Genomic DNA, 15621 nt, shown 5'->3' with positions numbered 1-15621 from the left:
GATCCGTTTTGACCTGCACGTTGGGGGAAGAATACCAGGCAAATCTCTAACAAAAACCCTTGACTTCCGACGGGCGGACTTCCCTCAAATGAGGAGGCTGGTTAGAAGGAGGTTGAAAGGGAGGGTAAAAAGAGTCCAATCTCTCCAGAGTGCATGGAGGCTGCTTAAAACAACAGTAATAGAGGCCCAGCAGAGGTGTATACCGCAAAGAAAGAAGGGTTCCACTAAATCCAGGAGGGTGCCCGCATGGCTAACCAGCCAAGTTAGAGAGGCTGTGAAGGGCAAGGAAGCTTCCTTCCGTAAATGGAAGTCTTGCCCTAATGAAGAGAATAAAAAGGAACATAAACTGTGGCAAAAGAAATGTAAGAAGGTGATAGGGGAGGCCAAGCGAGACTATGAGGAACGCATGGCCAGCAACATTAAGGGGAATAATAAAAGCTTCTTCAAATATGTTAGAAGCAGGAAACCCGCCAGAGAAGCGGTTGGCCCTCTGGATGGTGAGGGAGGGAAAGGGGAGATAAAAGGAGACTTAGAGATGGCAGAGAAATTAAATGAGTTCTTTGCATCTGTCTTCACGGCAGAAGACCTCGGGCAGATACCGCTGCCCGAACGGCCCCTCCTAACTGAGGAGTTAAGTCAGATAGAGGTTAAAAGAGAAGATGTTTCAGACCTCATTGATAAATTAAAGATCAATAAGTCACCGGGCCCTGATGGCATCCACCCAAGGGTTATTAAGGAATTGAAGAATGAAGTTGCAGATCTCTTGACTAAGGTATGCAACTTGTCCCTCAAAACGGCCACGGTGCCAGAAGATTGGAGGATAGCAAATGTCACGCCTATTTTTAAAAAGGGAAAGAGGGGGGACCCGGGAAACTATAGGCCGGTCAGCCTAACATCTATACCGGGTAAGATGGTGGAATGCCTCATCAAAGATAGGATCTCAAAACACATAGACGAACAGGCCTTGCTGAGGGAGAGTCAGCATGGCTTCTGTAAGGGTAAGTCTTGCCTCACGAACCTTATAGAATTCTTTGAAAAGGTCAACAGGCGTGTGGATGCGGGAGAACCCGTGGACATTATATATCTGGACTTTCAGAAGGCGTTTGACACGGTCCCTCACCAAAGGCTACTGAAAAAACTCCACAGTCAGGGAATTAGAGGACAGGTCCTCTCCTGGATTGAGAACTGGTTGGAGGCCAGGAGGCAGAGAGTGGGTGTCAATGGGCAATTTTCACAATGGAGAGAGGTGAAAAGCGGTGTGCCCCAAGGATCTGTCCTGGGACCGGTGCTTTTCAACCTCTTCATAAATGACCTGGAGACAGGGTTGAGCAGTGAAGTGGCTAAGTTTGCAGATGACACCAAACTTTTCCGAGTGGTAAAGACCAGAAGTGATTGTGAGGAGCTCCAGAAGGATCTCTCCAGACTGGCAGAATGGGCAGCAAAATGGCAGATGCGCTTCAATGTCAGTAAGTGTAAAGTCATGCACATTGGGGCAAAAAATCAAAACTTTAGATATAGGCTGATGGGTTCTGAGCTGTCTGTGACAGATCAGGAGAGAGATCTTGGGGTGGTGGTGGACAGGTCGATGAAAGTGTCGACCCAATGTGCGGCAGCAGTGAAGAAGGCCAATTCTATGCTTGGGATCATTAGGAAGGGTATTGAGAACAAAACGGTTAGTATTATAATGCCGTTGTACAAATCTATGGTAAGGCCACACCTGGAGTATTGTGTCCAGTTCTGGTCACCACATCTCAAAAAAGACATAGTGGAAATGGAAAAGGTGCAAAAGAGAGCGACTAAGATGATTACGGGGCTGGGGCACCTTCCTTATGAGGAAAGGCTACGGCGTTTGGGCCTCTTCAGCCTAGAAAAGAGACGCTTGAGGGGGGACATGATTGAGACATACAAAATTATGCAGGGGATGGACAGAGTGGATAGGGAGATGCTCTTTACACTCTCACATAATACCAGAACCAGGGGACATCCACTCAAATTGAGTGTTGGGCGGGTTAGGACAGACAAAAGAAAATATTTCTTTACTCAGCGCGTGGTCGGTCTGTGGAACTCCTTGCCACAGGATGTGGTGCTGGCGTCTAGCCTAGACGCCTTTAAAAGGGGATTGGACGAGTTTCTGGAGGAAAAATCCATTATGGGGTACAAGCCATGATGTGTATGCGCAACCTCCTGATTTTAGGAATGGGTTAAGTCAGAATGCCAGATGTAGGGGAGAGCACCAGGATGAGGTCTCTTGTAATCTGGTGTGCTCCCTGGGGCATTTGGTGGGCCGCTGTGAGATACAGGAAGCTGGACTAGATGGGCCTACGGCCTGATCCAGTGGGGCTGTTCTTATGTTCTTATGTTCTTATGTGAAGCTGCTAGTTGCATTGCAACATTCACTAAGGGTGCAATCCTGAGTTGCCCTTGGGCTGGTGCAAGTCCCTTGTTTCGGCCTGGAGGTGTCGCCAAAGTGCACTTTGGCGACATCTCTAGAGTCTGGAGGCCAAATCTGGCACTATCATGCCAGGAGACAGATGAGTCTGTATTGGCCAAGTCGGGCCAGTGTTGGGATCTGGGAAGGGCAGGGGGAGGGTGGGTGGTGGGCAGGTCAGGGACAGGAAGGGGGTGAGGCCAGGATCTGGCACCTAGGCCGAATCCTAACCTCACTTCTGAGCAACCTGGCACAGCACCCGGCTGCTTGGATCTGTGCCACCCATTTAGCAGCCCTATTGGGGCTGCTTCTGCATTATAAAGGAGAATTAATTCCTCTTGTCTTGGGCTGAGTCACAGCCAGTCTCAACCCCATGCTGGATACAGGGCAAGCCAACTTACCTGCCTACTTAAGCACAGGTTAGGATTGGGCTGTTTAGTTTCCATGAAACAGAATTCAAGGAGCACATACATTCACTGAAATCTACAACATGAATTTAACATAACTAGTTATCACACAGGCATCTTCTAATATATAGTCTCTCTCTCTTTCTCTCTCTCTTGCTCTCACTCTCTCTCAACTCTGTTCAGTCTTCTTCATTCTTTCTTTTTTGTAATGTAATTTATGTTTGGAACAGTTCCATTGAATCACATTATTGTTCTTCTGGGAAGCTAGACAATGAAAACTAATTATAGGACTTCTTTTTTAATTTTACAATGATTAGCAATAATCAAAATTAATGTTACTCTTATCTCTAAAAGGACACAGTTCTTGTTGTTAATTTGGAAAACCAATTAAACCAGTGATTAATAAATAACTGGGTGAAACCTTGAATCCGGTCAGTCAATTACTTTTAATGGGAAACATTTGGTGTAACATGGTGATAGGTAATGCAGATAATAGATAAAGACAAACTCTCTGGCTTAAACTGATATTACTCCATTGAGTTAAATTGAGTTAATTGATCAGAGAACATTGCTAATTTGTAACAGTTGGAAAATTGGACCATTTATACCCTGCTTTTCCTGCACACATCCTGCACACCTAAAGCAGCTAACAAAATACACAGTGTGGACTCTCTGTGTCTGTGGGGGTTTGGTTCTGGGACTCCCTATGGATACAAAAATAGTGGGTGCTTAAGTCCCTATAAAATTGCATAGTATTTTAATATGGCAGGCTTTAAGACTAGAGGCAGTCTGCCTGAGTGATGGTTTGGTTGGCTGCTTCCCTGCTGAAGTGTCTCCAGTCTGGAGGGAGGTCCTGGGTGAGATGATCTGAGAAGCAGAGAGGGAAGAACAGTGAGACAGAGCCTGCAGTTAAGCGAAGGAAGGAAGGAGTGGGAATTTTAAAAAAATATCGTTGATCCATGGTTGGTTAAATCCATGGGTGCAGAGTTCATGTATACCATGGGCCCACTGTAAAATTATACAATTTTCATCATAAATATTCATAAAAATAAATATTAAAACTACTTTTTTGGAGTGTGATTTCCTAACCTTAGTAAACCTTCTCACCTTTCCCCATTCCTACAGTCATCCTGACATACACTCATGTCCTGTGCTCTTCCCTTTCTGCCTGTGAACCTTGCATATGCTTCTATAGCAATGTGGTTGCCATGAAAAATTGCTTCTGAGAGGGAGAGGTGCTTGCAGTGTCCTGGGTACTGATCAATCGATCAGACTATCTGATATGGATAGTCATTCTGATGTTCTTGACACTGTTCCTGACCTTCAGAAATGATTTTCAGTCACAGCCACTCCACTGTGAGAACAGATAAACTGGTTTGCAGTGAGCCCTGACTGCCGTGCTGCACATCTGGTTCTAGCATACAGGTTCTGATCACTTTCTTCCTCCCGTTATGAACTTTTCACATTCCTGAGACACATCACAACCACATGCACTTCCAATTGTTCTCCACTTCGAAGAACAGTCCAATGTTTCCAGTTTCATCCTTGAACCAGGCCAATGGGGTATGCATGTGATCTATTCCAGCTAACAAGATTTCCAGAGAGCCATTTCCTTTTCAGTAACTAATTTCCAGCATAGTTTGCATTTAAGAAGTTCATCATCATCATCAGTGGAGGGCTATCTTCAAAACCAACTTTCCCATTTATTGGTTAGATCCAAATCTGAAAGTGCTGTTAATCACTGCAGCACAGATATGATTGACTAAGAGCTCTTAGTTTAACACTCCTTCCTTTCTCCAGCCCTGAACATTCCCCTTTAAAGTATGACTTCTCTTGTTAAAGAAGAGAATCTACTAATTCATTACATTGAATGGAAGTTGCTATCCATGGTGCTGATGCCTGGATCAGTTAAGGCAACCCTACTGCTCCCAGGTCTTAAGTTAATTTTCTGTAGATTGCAATGGGATTGAAGCTCAGTTAACTTTCTCTCAGTTGTAGGCTGGTGATGGTATTCTGTGACCAAGTAGTAGAGAATGGGCTCAATTCTTATTCACTTTGTCCAGCTGCTGCTATCCACCTCCCAGCTGCTGCATGGTAAACTGTCATAACTGAGAGAGTGTCACCTGATTGTTTTGAGTGTTTTCATTCTGCATTTGGTGGTTTATAGTGGGAGGAATTAATGTCCACAATATTAATCTACCCTGAGTGGAAGAGAAAGCATCTTATGCTTCTTATATTGCTTCAAAGTAGTCTCTGGTGTGTATTTACACTGAGCCCAGAACTTATCTTTCTAAAAATAAAGCAAGAAGATAATGATCAGAATGGCATACCATCAGATTAATTAAAGGCGCAATCCGAACCCCTTATGTCGGTGCTTTCCAGCACTGACCGAAGGGCAATGTAGCTCTGAGGTAAGGGAAAAAACATTCCCTTACTTGAGGAGGCCTCTGTGAGTACCACCCAACTGCAGGATGCAGCACATGTCCCATTGGCACCGCTATGCCAGGGCTGGAAAGCACTGACATAAGGGGTTAGGATTGTGCCCAAAATATATAAGGAGGTTATTATAAACTCATTCATAGAGTTAAGGCAGCATTCTCGAAAGTGTGTGTGTATATATATCTGACAGATTTCACCTTCTGTCCTGCAGCACCAAGAAAAACAAAACAGAGTTAAATTAAGCTCTTTACACCCCAATTTATTGTCTCTATGCAATTTAAAAAAAAAAACAGTAGTGGAACTAATTATCCTATTGTTACAGTCTGTTCAGCAGAATAGTGTCTAATCAAAGATTTATAAAAAATACAACACAATTAATTTAAACTAAACAAGTTCTTCAACAAAGTGCTCTATTACAAAATGTTCTTGAGTCTTTAAAAAAACTGATTTAATTATCAGAACATGATTAAAGTTTCTTGAATGATCTTCGTGTTTACTCAGTGGATGGGATGGAGGGTGTTGGTGGGATACAGACTGCTGCTCTTAGAAGGGAATTTTGCTAACAGCTTTCCTAAAATTATTCTCTGTGTACTTTGTGGTCTCAATCCAATTATAACTAATCAAATGACTTGCTGTTGTGAGCCTCTGAATGCCAATTCCCACGACCACCAAATCAGCCTTGAGTACACACTAAACTGTAAATTGCAGCTAGTTTTAAAGCATACATACAAAAAAGAAATAGGAAAAAGACAGGGAAAGAGTGAATCTTCTATATTGTTCCCCAAAGAAAAAAACTCCGTCAAAATAATTGAAACGTGAAAAACAGGAATATAAATAATAGTCATCATTGCAACGTAAAAAAATCAGTGCATACACAATATAGTTATCAAATATAATCATAAAAATGGTAACACATTCAAAAAGACCTATCACTACAGTTCCTAAAAACATTCAAATATATGCTATATATGATTACATATTCTATATATAAGAACATAAGAACCGCCCCACTGGATCAAGCCATAGGCTCATCTAGTCCAGCTTCCTGTATCTCACAGAGGCCCACCAAATGCCCCAGGGAGCACACCAGATAACAAGAGACCTCATCCTGGTGCCCTCCCTTGCATCTGACATAGCCCATTTCTAAAATCTGGATGCTGCACATACACTTCATGGCTTGTAACCCGTAATGAATTTTTCCTCCAGAAACTTGTCCAATCCCCTTTTAAAGGCGTCCAGGCCAGATGCCTGCCATAGGAAAGTCTCATCAAGGGGCACTGATGAAATTCTATAGTCTATTAAGAATATAGTGAATCTCACTGCCCAGTAGGGCCTAGGCCAGTGGATTTTGTTATTGGCTGCCATAAGTCCTCTTATGGTGTCACAATGCCATGCCAACATTGTGCAACATGGAACTGCTGGAGTAAACATTGCCTCCAACTGGCTGTAAGAGATCTGATGTCTCCCATTTTATCCTCTGAAGAGGAAGGGAGAGGAGATGTGAGGTGTGCTTAGGTGTGCTTAGGAACTTAGGAATCATGGTTTGCACATCATGTTTGATTTTGATGTTGCCCAGCACCCCCCAATAAAGAAAGGCATGGGCATATGGTACAAAGAGCCACTTTATTAACTATTTAATTACACCATAAATTGCAACAGGGCCTAACCACTAGGTTGTGCGGGTTTTACATGGGGAAATGGAGCTGCCCGTCTACCTCCCCCATAGCAATTTGGGCGACCACACCGGACTCTGGGCAGCATTAATACAAGCCTGCTGCCCCCTTCATTGTCACCCCAAAGGGTCAGGGTGGCAGGCTAGCTCAGGCCACCTGAGCGAACCCGTGATTCGCCTTTGCCACCAGGCCAAGGTTCATCCAGCCTGCCTCACCCAGCCGGGAATGCCAGCATGACCAAGAGTGGAGTCCACCTGGCCCTTGCCACCCTGTGGTGTACACCGAGATGATCCTTACCTACCCAAAACCCGCACGATACCTGCCAAAAGTGACCCGTGAGACCTATTGACATCCACTCTGCCCCTAACTCCACAGTCTGGGGTAGGCGAAAAAACCACCAGAATTATGCCAATCAGGCTGATGGCAAAAAATTCCTACCCAGCCCCAATTGGCAACCAGCTAACCTCAGACTGCCAAAGGGTGGGCGGGTGGGGGATCGCTGCCTGGTCCCAACGAGGCGGGCTTCCCTGTGCAGCAGCACATGGCCCTGATCCATTGAGCCCCAAGCCAATAGGCTGCAAGGGCTGGCCCCTCCTGTGCCTCGTGCGGGGGCAGGGCAAACCTGGTGGTGCGTTAATTCACGTGCCACTGGAATTCTTTTCTAACATGCAAGTGATGGGCCTCTGGAAGACATGGGAAAAACTAGGAGCGCAATCCTAACCCACTTTCCAGAACTGGCATAGCTGTGCCAGTGGGGCTTGTGCTTCATCCTGAAGTTAGGGAGTAGTCATGGAGGCCTCCTCAAGGTAAGGCAGTGTTTGTTCCCTTACCTCAGAGTTGCATTGCCCTTATGTCAGTGCTGGAAAGTTGGTTAGAATTGCGGGCCTAGGTCACCTGTAACCACACCAGTGATGGTTGATGTAAAAGGGCCTAAAACCGAGGTGCAGAAATAATGCTGGGTGCCCTAGAATACCACACAGATATAAGAAAGAGGTCAAGCACAAGTAGAAAGTTACCAGAGCAGTGTAGGTGCAGGTTCAAAATAGCTCTCCACAGTGCTCTCCAGTTAAGACTACTACCTTCCTAAGACAGTTTCCTTGAGTAGCATGGAAATCAGTCACGTGGAAATAGCTCACACATCTGTCCAATAATGCAATGAGTGAGTCCTTTTGCTGGCCGGTGGGCTCTCCTCTCCTTTTGTTTCCTTACTGCATAACAGTGCCATGATGATAGCCATTAAAGACTTCTTTAGCAGCCATTGACATCTTTGCCATTCGTGTAGCAGCTCCTGAATACATCCTGCTGCAGTGTTTAAAATTGCTACAGATGAATGAACAGCGCTAATATAGTTCACAGTTACTTCTTTCACTGTCAGCAGACAGAGCTACTGCTTTACATGCCTCAATTTGAAGGAATGTTCTGGTCACTAGCTGATGGTTCTGGTAACTAATTGGTACTAGCAACTTGGGCTACAACGGGTTCCAACAGAGGAGGCACAGTGATCATTCATGATGTCTCATTAATCTAAACTCCAAAAGACACAGGTGCCTTCTGGTAGTAGCCCCTGAAGGATGCAGGAGGAGGCCATGTTTATCATAGACTCCAACAAATGAATTCTAAACTGAAGAAATGATAGCACAAATCCATACTAGCCAAACCATTTTTTATTTAAAAATTATTATTGGTTGGCAACCTTCAACCTTCAGTCTCAGAAGATTATGGTAGACGCCTATAGCACCCAGAATTCCCAGGTGGTCTCCCATCCAAGTACTAACCAGGCTTAACCCTGCTTAGCTTCTGAGATCAGACAAGATCAGGCATCTGCAGAGTAACAGTTGCTGCAAAAATTATTATTACCAGTACTTATATACCGCCTTTCTTTTGTCATCAGATTTCTCCTCTGAGTTTAATTCAAGGCGGTGTACCCAGGCAGGTTTTTCTAAATCCCCCATAGGGTTTTTTAACAATACACTGCATTCTACTATTACACAGAATGCCTTCACTCCAGATGGATTCTTTCTCAGTCTAGTATCTTTCTGGCTGAGTTTGCCTCCCACGCTTAGCCAGCGCTCTCTCTCACCGAGAGTGCTCTGCAATGACCCAGCTTATCAACAGCATTGTTGGCAGCTCTCGGATACTTCCTGTTGCCTCAAATGGGCATCCCCAAATGTTAGAAAGGTGGCAACTCTACCACTAAGCAAGACCTCCTTTTACACATAGGGCAATGAGGAGGACATCTCAGGACAGACCTCACTTTTGTCACATTTCCTCAGTGGGAGTTACTTCTCTCTCAGAAGTGACCACCATTATTTTTACTGATGCCTCTCATCTTTCATTTGAATCACACTGCATGGAATTCACCCGTGCCATAATAGCGGTTCCTATTTCACAAGGACAAGCAGGAAAAATGGGCTGCATGGATATTTGAGCCGACAGTTACCGGGCTACGAGCATAATATGAAATTTTGCAGTGTCACAAACCCTTGCCGCCCAAGTGACCTATCAGAACTTAGTCACTTGAACCCAAATAAGACATAAATCCTTATGAGAACTACCATTTTCAGGTTTTCCACAGGTGTTTCCAGGTATTTGTGACACCCAGTAGCTAGATTTTGTAGGTTAATCATGGTGGGAATAGGTCAATTCTACTGAGCTGGAGCAGAGGATAGGATGGCCTTCTGGTCCTTTCCAACAGCATGATGTTATGAACTTACCAGTGGTGTAGCTAAGGGGGTTCAGGGAGTAGCTGTTGCACCAGGCATCAAGCTTTAGGGGGGCAAAAAGCTGAGCTTGACAGGAGTGACCAAAATTATGAAAATCTTGGTATGTATGAATAGTATTGGTATTGGCAACCTTCAGTCTCGAAAGACTATGGTATCGCGCTCTGAAAGGTGGTTCTGGCACAGCGTCTAGTGTGGCTGAAAAGGCCAATCCGGGAGTGACAATCCCTTCCACACTGGGAGCAAGTGCAGTCTGTCCCTGGTCTGTCTCCCTGGCTATGGGCCTTCCTTCTTTGCCTCTTAGCCTCAGACTGTTGGCAAAGTGTCTCTTCAAACTGGGAAAGGCCATGCTGCACAGCCTGCCTCCAAGCGGGCCGCTCAGAGGCCAGGGTTTCCCACTTGTTGAGGTCCATCCCTAAGGCCTTCAGATCCCTCTTGCAGATGTCCTTGTATCGCAGCTGTGGTCTACCTGTAGGGCGCTTTCCTTGCACGAGTTCTCCATAGAGGAGATCCTTTGGGATCCGGCCATCATCCATTCTCACGACATGACCAAGCCAACGCAGGCGTCTCTGTTTCAGCAGTGAATACATGCTAGGGATTCCAGCACGTTCCAGGACTGTGTTGTTTGGAACTTTGTCCTGCCAGGTGATGCCGAGGATGCGTCGGAGGCAGCGCATGTGGAAAGCGCTCAGTTTCCTCTCCTGTTGTGAGCGAAGAGTCCATGACTCGCTGCAGTACAGAAGGAGAAATGCAGTACTGCAGGAGAAATGCAGGGAACAACGACAGCCACTCTTTATAGCCTTCATAGATCTCACAAAGGCTTTCGACCTGGTCAGCAGAGATGGCCTCTTCAAGATTCTCCCCAAGATTGGATGTCCACCCAGGCTCCTCAGCATCATCAGATCTTTCCACAAGGACATGAAGGGCACTGTTGTCTTCGATGGCTCCACATCAGACCCTTTTGACATCCGAAGCGGAGTGAAGCAGGGCTGTGTTCTTGCACCAACCTTGTTTGGGATTTTCTTCGCTGTCCTGCTGAAGCAGGCCTTTGGAACTGCAACAGAAGGCATCTATCTCCGGACCAGATCAGACGGAAAGCTCTTCAACCTCTCCAGACTGAGAGCAAAATCCAAAGTCCAGCTGAAATGTCTGCGTGACTTCCTCTTTGCCGACGATGCAGCTGTCACTACCCACTCTGCCAAAGATCTCCAGCAGCTCATGGATCGTTTTAGCAAGGCCTGCCAAGATTTTGGACTGACAATCAGCCTGAAGAAAACACAGGTCATGGTTCAGGATGTGGACTCACCTCCCTGCATTACAATCTCTGAGCATGAACTGGAGGTTGTCCATGACTTTGTGTACCTTGGCTCAACGATCTCCGACACTCATTCTCTCGATACCGAGCTAAACAAGCGCATCGGTAAAGCAGCTACCACGTTTTCCAGACTCACAAAGAGAGTCTGGTCCAACAAGAAGCTGACGGAACATACCAAGATCCAGGTCTACAGAGCTTGCGTCCTGAGTACACTTCTGTACTGCAGCGAGTCATGGACTCTTCGCTCACATGTATGAATAATACCATAATGTAATATATCATTGGAAAGCTAATTTAATTCAGAGTGCAATGAAAAAAACTGCACTGGAATATCTGTATTCTATCATGACCAATTAATCAGAAAATGAAAACGCAACTGTCATGTGGAACAAAAAGTGGATTTACTTAACTCCGATCTGACTTATAAGACTGATTGTTCTGAGTGCCAATGACATGTTATTATGATACAGCATGGAACCAATAACATTTTATTTTCCTTAATTAAATTTGATTTTATCATGCGGGGGGGGGGTTTACAAAATCTTTGACCCCGGGTAGCAGATAGATGCCTTAGCTATGCCACTGACTGGCAGGAGGCAGCAGAGCAAGTGGGAGGTAAGCTGCTGGGGGAGGAGGTGGGTTCCTCCCAATTTTCACTTTTTAAAAAGCCTGGGTGTGATGTCACTTCCGGGGCAACATTTTGAACTTGGCACCGGGCTACACGATCATTAGCTACACTACAGGAACTTACTTTTTATAACATAACCAAGGAGTAGAATCCATTTTGACAGCATCCTTGCAGACACTGTTCGAGAGAAAATCCTCAAACAAGCAAAGCTAGACTTACTTCCAATGGCCAGTATCGCCAATTTCTGCCCAACATTTCTGCCCAACATTGCATATACACAAGAGGGATCAAATGTGTACACCTGTGGGCTAGGCAGAAATGGGTGCTGACAAAGAGTGCTGATAATCCAGTAATGGATATTTCACTCACTCTCCCTTTTCAATTGTAGTACTTTTTTCCCCCTGCTTGGTCTGCTAATGATTAGAATTTAAACATGGCCATTGTGTCAGCGAGTCCTGACGGGAAAGGAATGTTCTGTATGGAAAGGCAAAGCGGAAGCAGACCCAGACATGCAAATGGATGGAGATTAGGGAGGAATGTGCAAGGGGAGTTCCCTAGCAACCAATCTTATTAGGACTAAATGTTAAAATTGGGATGAAACTGTTATGAATTAACCAATGTTTAGATTGTATGATCCCAAAGTCTTTATTTTGGTTGCTTGTGATATTACAGTATTGCTGCTCAAGGAGGAGGACGTAATGCAAAGCTTCTCTGTGAATTAATTTTGGCTGACAGTGTTCTTAACAAGTGACAGCTCTAAATATAGCCTGATGAGCAAAAAGACATTGCCCTTAGGTTAGGCAAATCATATTGCAGTTGCATATTTTTTTTTGCCTCTGATATTAAAAAAAATATCAAAAATCAGGAGGAAAAATATAAAGGCAACATTTTTTTCTCTCTCCCAGGTTTTTCCCCCCTTCTAAACATTAAAAATAATTTTTAAAAGCCTTATGCGAGCATGACATAATTCTGTTCCAGCTTATTTTTGTTCTTTTGCAGCATTGTACAGTAAGTGACAGCATGTGAGTCAGTATGTGATCAGCACATGCTCTGATAAAGAAATAGGAACATCGGTTTCAGTTTGCATGGTCAAGATTAAGGAAGGCATACTGATGACTTCTTAAATGAATGCCTTGAATTATAGCCTAGTGCCTTATAGCTAAATATAGCCCAGAGCCATCCTACTCTCCCCAGCCCCCACCGATGCATCAGCACCAAAATGGCTACCTCTGCATCCTGAGTGGGGAGAGTTGGGCAGGTCTCCTCTGGGTAAGGGAACAATCATTTCCTGAACTGGGAGTAAGCCTCTGTTTTGCCATATTCCCAGTCCATGCTTCATTTAGATAATTATGCCCACTTTAAGCTTATTAGCTCTCCTTCTTTCCCCAACAATGGCACTAGTTCTGCCCTGCAGCACTGCTGGACCCCACCACCAGGGAAGCTCACCTGTTCAACCTGCAGAGGTCATCCTTTCTCCCCTCTCCTGCCAGCAGCTGCTCCCGCCACTGTAGCAGCACCTTGGTCCTCAGCAGGTCTTCGGTGAGGCAGCCACACACCAATCTCGGTATCTCCAGCAGTCTCCAAAGCCCTTTCACCTATCTGTCCTTTAGTCAGTTAGTCCATCAGCAGTTCCAGTAGTCCATCAGCCATTAGTTCCTCAGTCCGTTAATCAGATTCAGTCTCCTTCCTCAAGCTTTCCTCCTTCTACTACCAACCAACCCTTCCTGCATCAGGTGCTCCTTATATCCCTACAGCAGTGATTTTCAACCCTTTTCGTCTCACAGCGCACTGACAAGGTACTGAAATTGTCAAGGAACACCATCAGTTTTTGGACCATGGACAAGGCACGCCATGCTGTTGGTTGGGGCTGCTACTAATAAGTGACCCTCCATCAAACTCCTGCAGCACACCTGGGGACCATCCACGGCACACTCAAATGGCTGCCCTAGAGACCTCATTGCCTGTAGTAGCTGCAGCTGTGCAGCACACCCTCTGCTGAAATCCCAGGCCTTAACCCTTAAAGGGGCCACTGCTGACACCACATCCTATCTCCTCGAGGGATCACGCACATTTTCATTACAGCCTCATGGTGCAGATGGGTCTACTTGAACCTAAATAGCTGGTACAGGTTCACATTGACCTGAGCTGCAGGATCAGGTCCAGGAAGGGGATTAGGATTTGATGGCCACTGCTGTTGCAGGCCCCAGCAGCTTTCCAGACTTGATCCGCCCATCCTCCTGCCCCATCACCACCCTCATCTCACCCTCTCCTGCCACCTTTATCTGCGCTTCCTGTAATCACCTCTTTCCACCCTCCCAGATGATTTGCTTGATCATCCCAGATGATCTGACAGGTGTGTCCTCAGAAGACAAAGGTTCAGACAATGAATTTTGCTTTAAGATACAATGACTTCTGCTGTCATTGTGGGAGGTGGGTCCTGCAGAATAAAGTTGTCTGAACAGAAGCAATCTGTACTTGCACTGGTGATACAATGGTTATGTGGTGACAATTTGTTAACAGGTATTTGTTCTCAAACAGAGCCTCCATCTGCTAAAAAGAGTGTCACTTATCATTTTTTGGCCTACAGTGAAACGGTAAAACTGAACGCAACTACTGTATACAGGTTGACCCAAAAGTAGGTGGACAATAGGTGGAATAAATGTTATCATTTACTGTCCACCTACTTTTGGGTCACCCTGTATAATGCAACAAAATGCCACTTCTTTTGTTTTGGGAAGATCTGATGTCTCATTCACATCCACTACCCAGACACTCGTATTCGCATTTAACATTTGCTTCTGGGTAACATACTGTGAGAAAATAATTAAGAAATGACATAATTGCTGTTGGTTGGGAACTTAGGCTCTGTATGTTTTGCAAATGGTGTATATCATAATCTGTCCTAATTGCATTACACTTTATTCATGCATGCGTGTTAATGAAAACACATCCATTTTCTTCACTGTATGTCCTGATTACTAGAAGAACAGGGGAAAATGTCAAAAAGAATACAGGATCCAGTCCAACTCAAATGTTCTTTTCTGTTTAAAGGGAGAGGGTGAGGCAAACAGGAACTACTTAATGAGATGGAAATTAACATCATTTTCTGCTACCCATATTATGAACACCATCATGGACTGGAATATCCACTTCATAATTCAGGGAGGATTTTCAATATCACTTAAGAGAGTGTGAAGAGAGAATTGTAATATCTATACCAGTGGTTCTCATACATTTAGCATTGGGACCCACTTTTTAGAATGAGAGTCTCTCAGGAACCACCGGAAGAGATGTCATGACCAGAAGTGACATCATCAAGCAGGAAAATTTTTCACCATCCTAGGCTGCAATCCTACCCACACTTACCCAGGAGTAAGTCCCATTAACTATCATTGTTAAAAGCACATACAGAGTAGCTTGTTAAAAATACAGGTCTGTCACATTTCCCCAAATGCAGTCACATACCATGGCGGCATCAAGTCTGATATATTAAAAATAAAATACTGAAATGAATGGGGACCCACCTGAAATGGGCTTGCAATCCACCTAGTGGGTCCCAACCGACAGTTTGAGAAACACTGATCTATACTTTGGTTCCCCTAATCAGTGTAGTTAAGCCATGGTACAAAGTATGGATGCATGGGTATCACAGTAATGGACATGAATCCAGTTGAATGCCTGTGTATGTTTCAAGCAAATGTCTGCAAAACCTGGAGCCTTTGCAATGTGCCCACAAAAGGCTCATCCTTTGTGAGCCTCAACTCTTCGCAATGGCTCACAAAGTTCAATGGGAAAAGAACCTTTGCAAGCAGTCAATGGAATGCTCATGTGCCAAGGCTCAAAATTTTGCAAGGATTTTTCTGCTTGTCTTGATTCTATTTGCAAACATTCAAGCAGGGGAGTTCAATATTTTGAGCCCCCCTGGGAGTACGCATGTGACATTTCTAGTACAAAGTCCCACCTTTTCAGTCAGTAACTACGGAGCTGTAAATAGCTATAGGCAGTTTGATT

At 44.8% G+C, this 15621-nt stretch overlaps 1 pseudogene; it reads right to left on the bottom strand.

Annotated features, from left to right (window-relative positions):
* Positions 1–8674: 8674 nt before the first annotated feature.
* Positions 8675–8792, bottom strand: LOC136637687 (5S ribosomal RNA; annotated as a pseudogene).
* Between the last annotated feature and the right edge of the window lie 6829 nt (positions 8793–15621).

This window comes from Tiliqua scincoides, chromosome 1 (genome assembly GCF_035046505.1).
Source record: "Tiliqua scincoides isolate rTilSci1 chromosome 1, rTilSci1.hap2, whole genome shotgun sequence".
Lineage (NCBI taxonomy): Eukaryota > Metazoa > Chordata > Lepidosauria > Squamata > Scincidae > Tiliqua > Tiliqua scincoides.
Note: the sequence above shows the minus strand (reverse complement) of the source record. Positions and strands in the feature narration are given on the sequence as shown.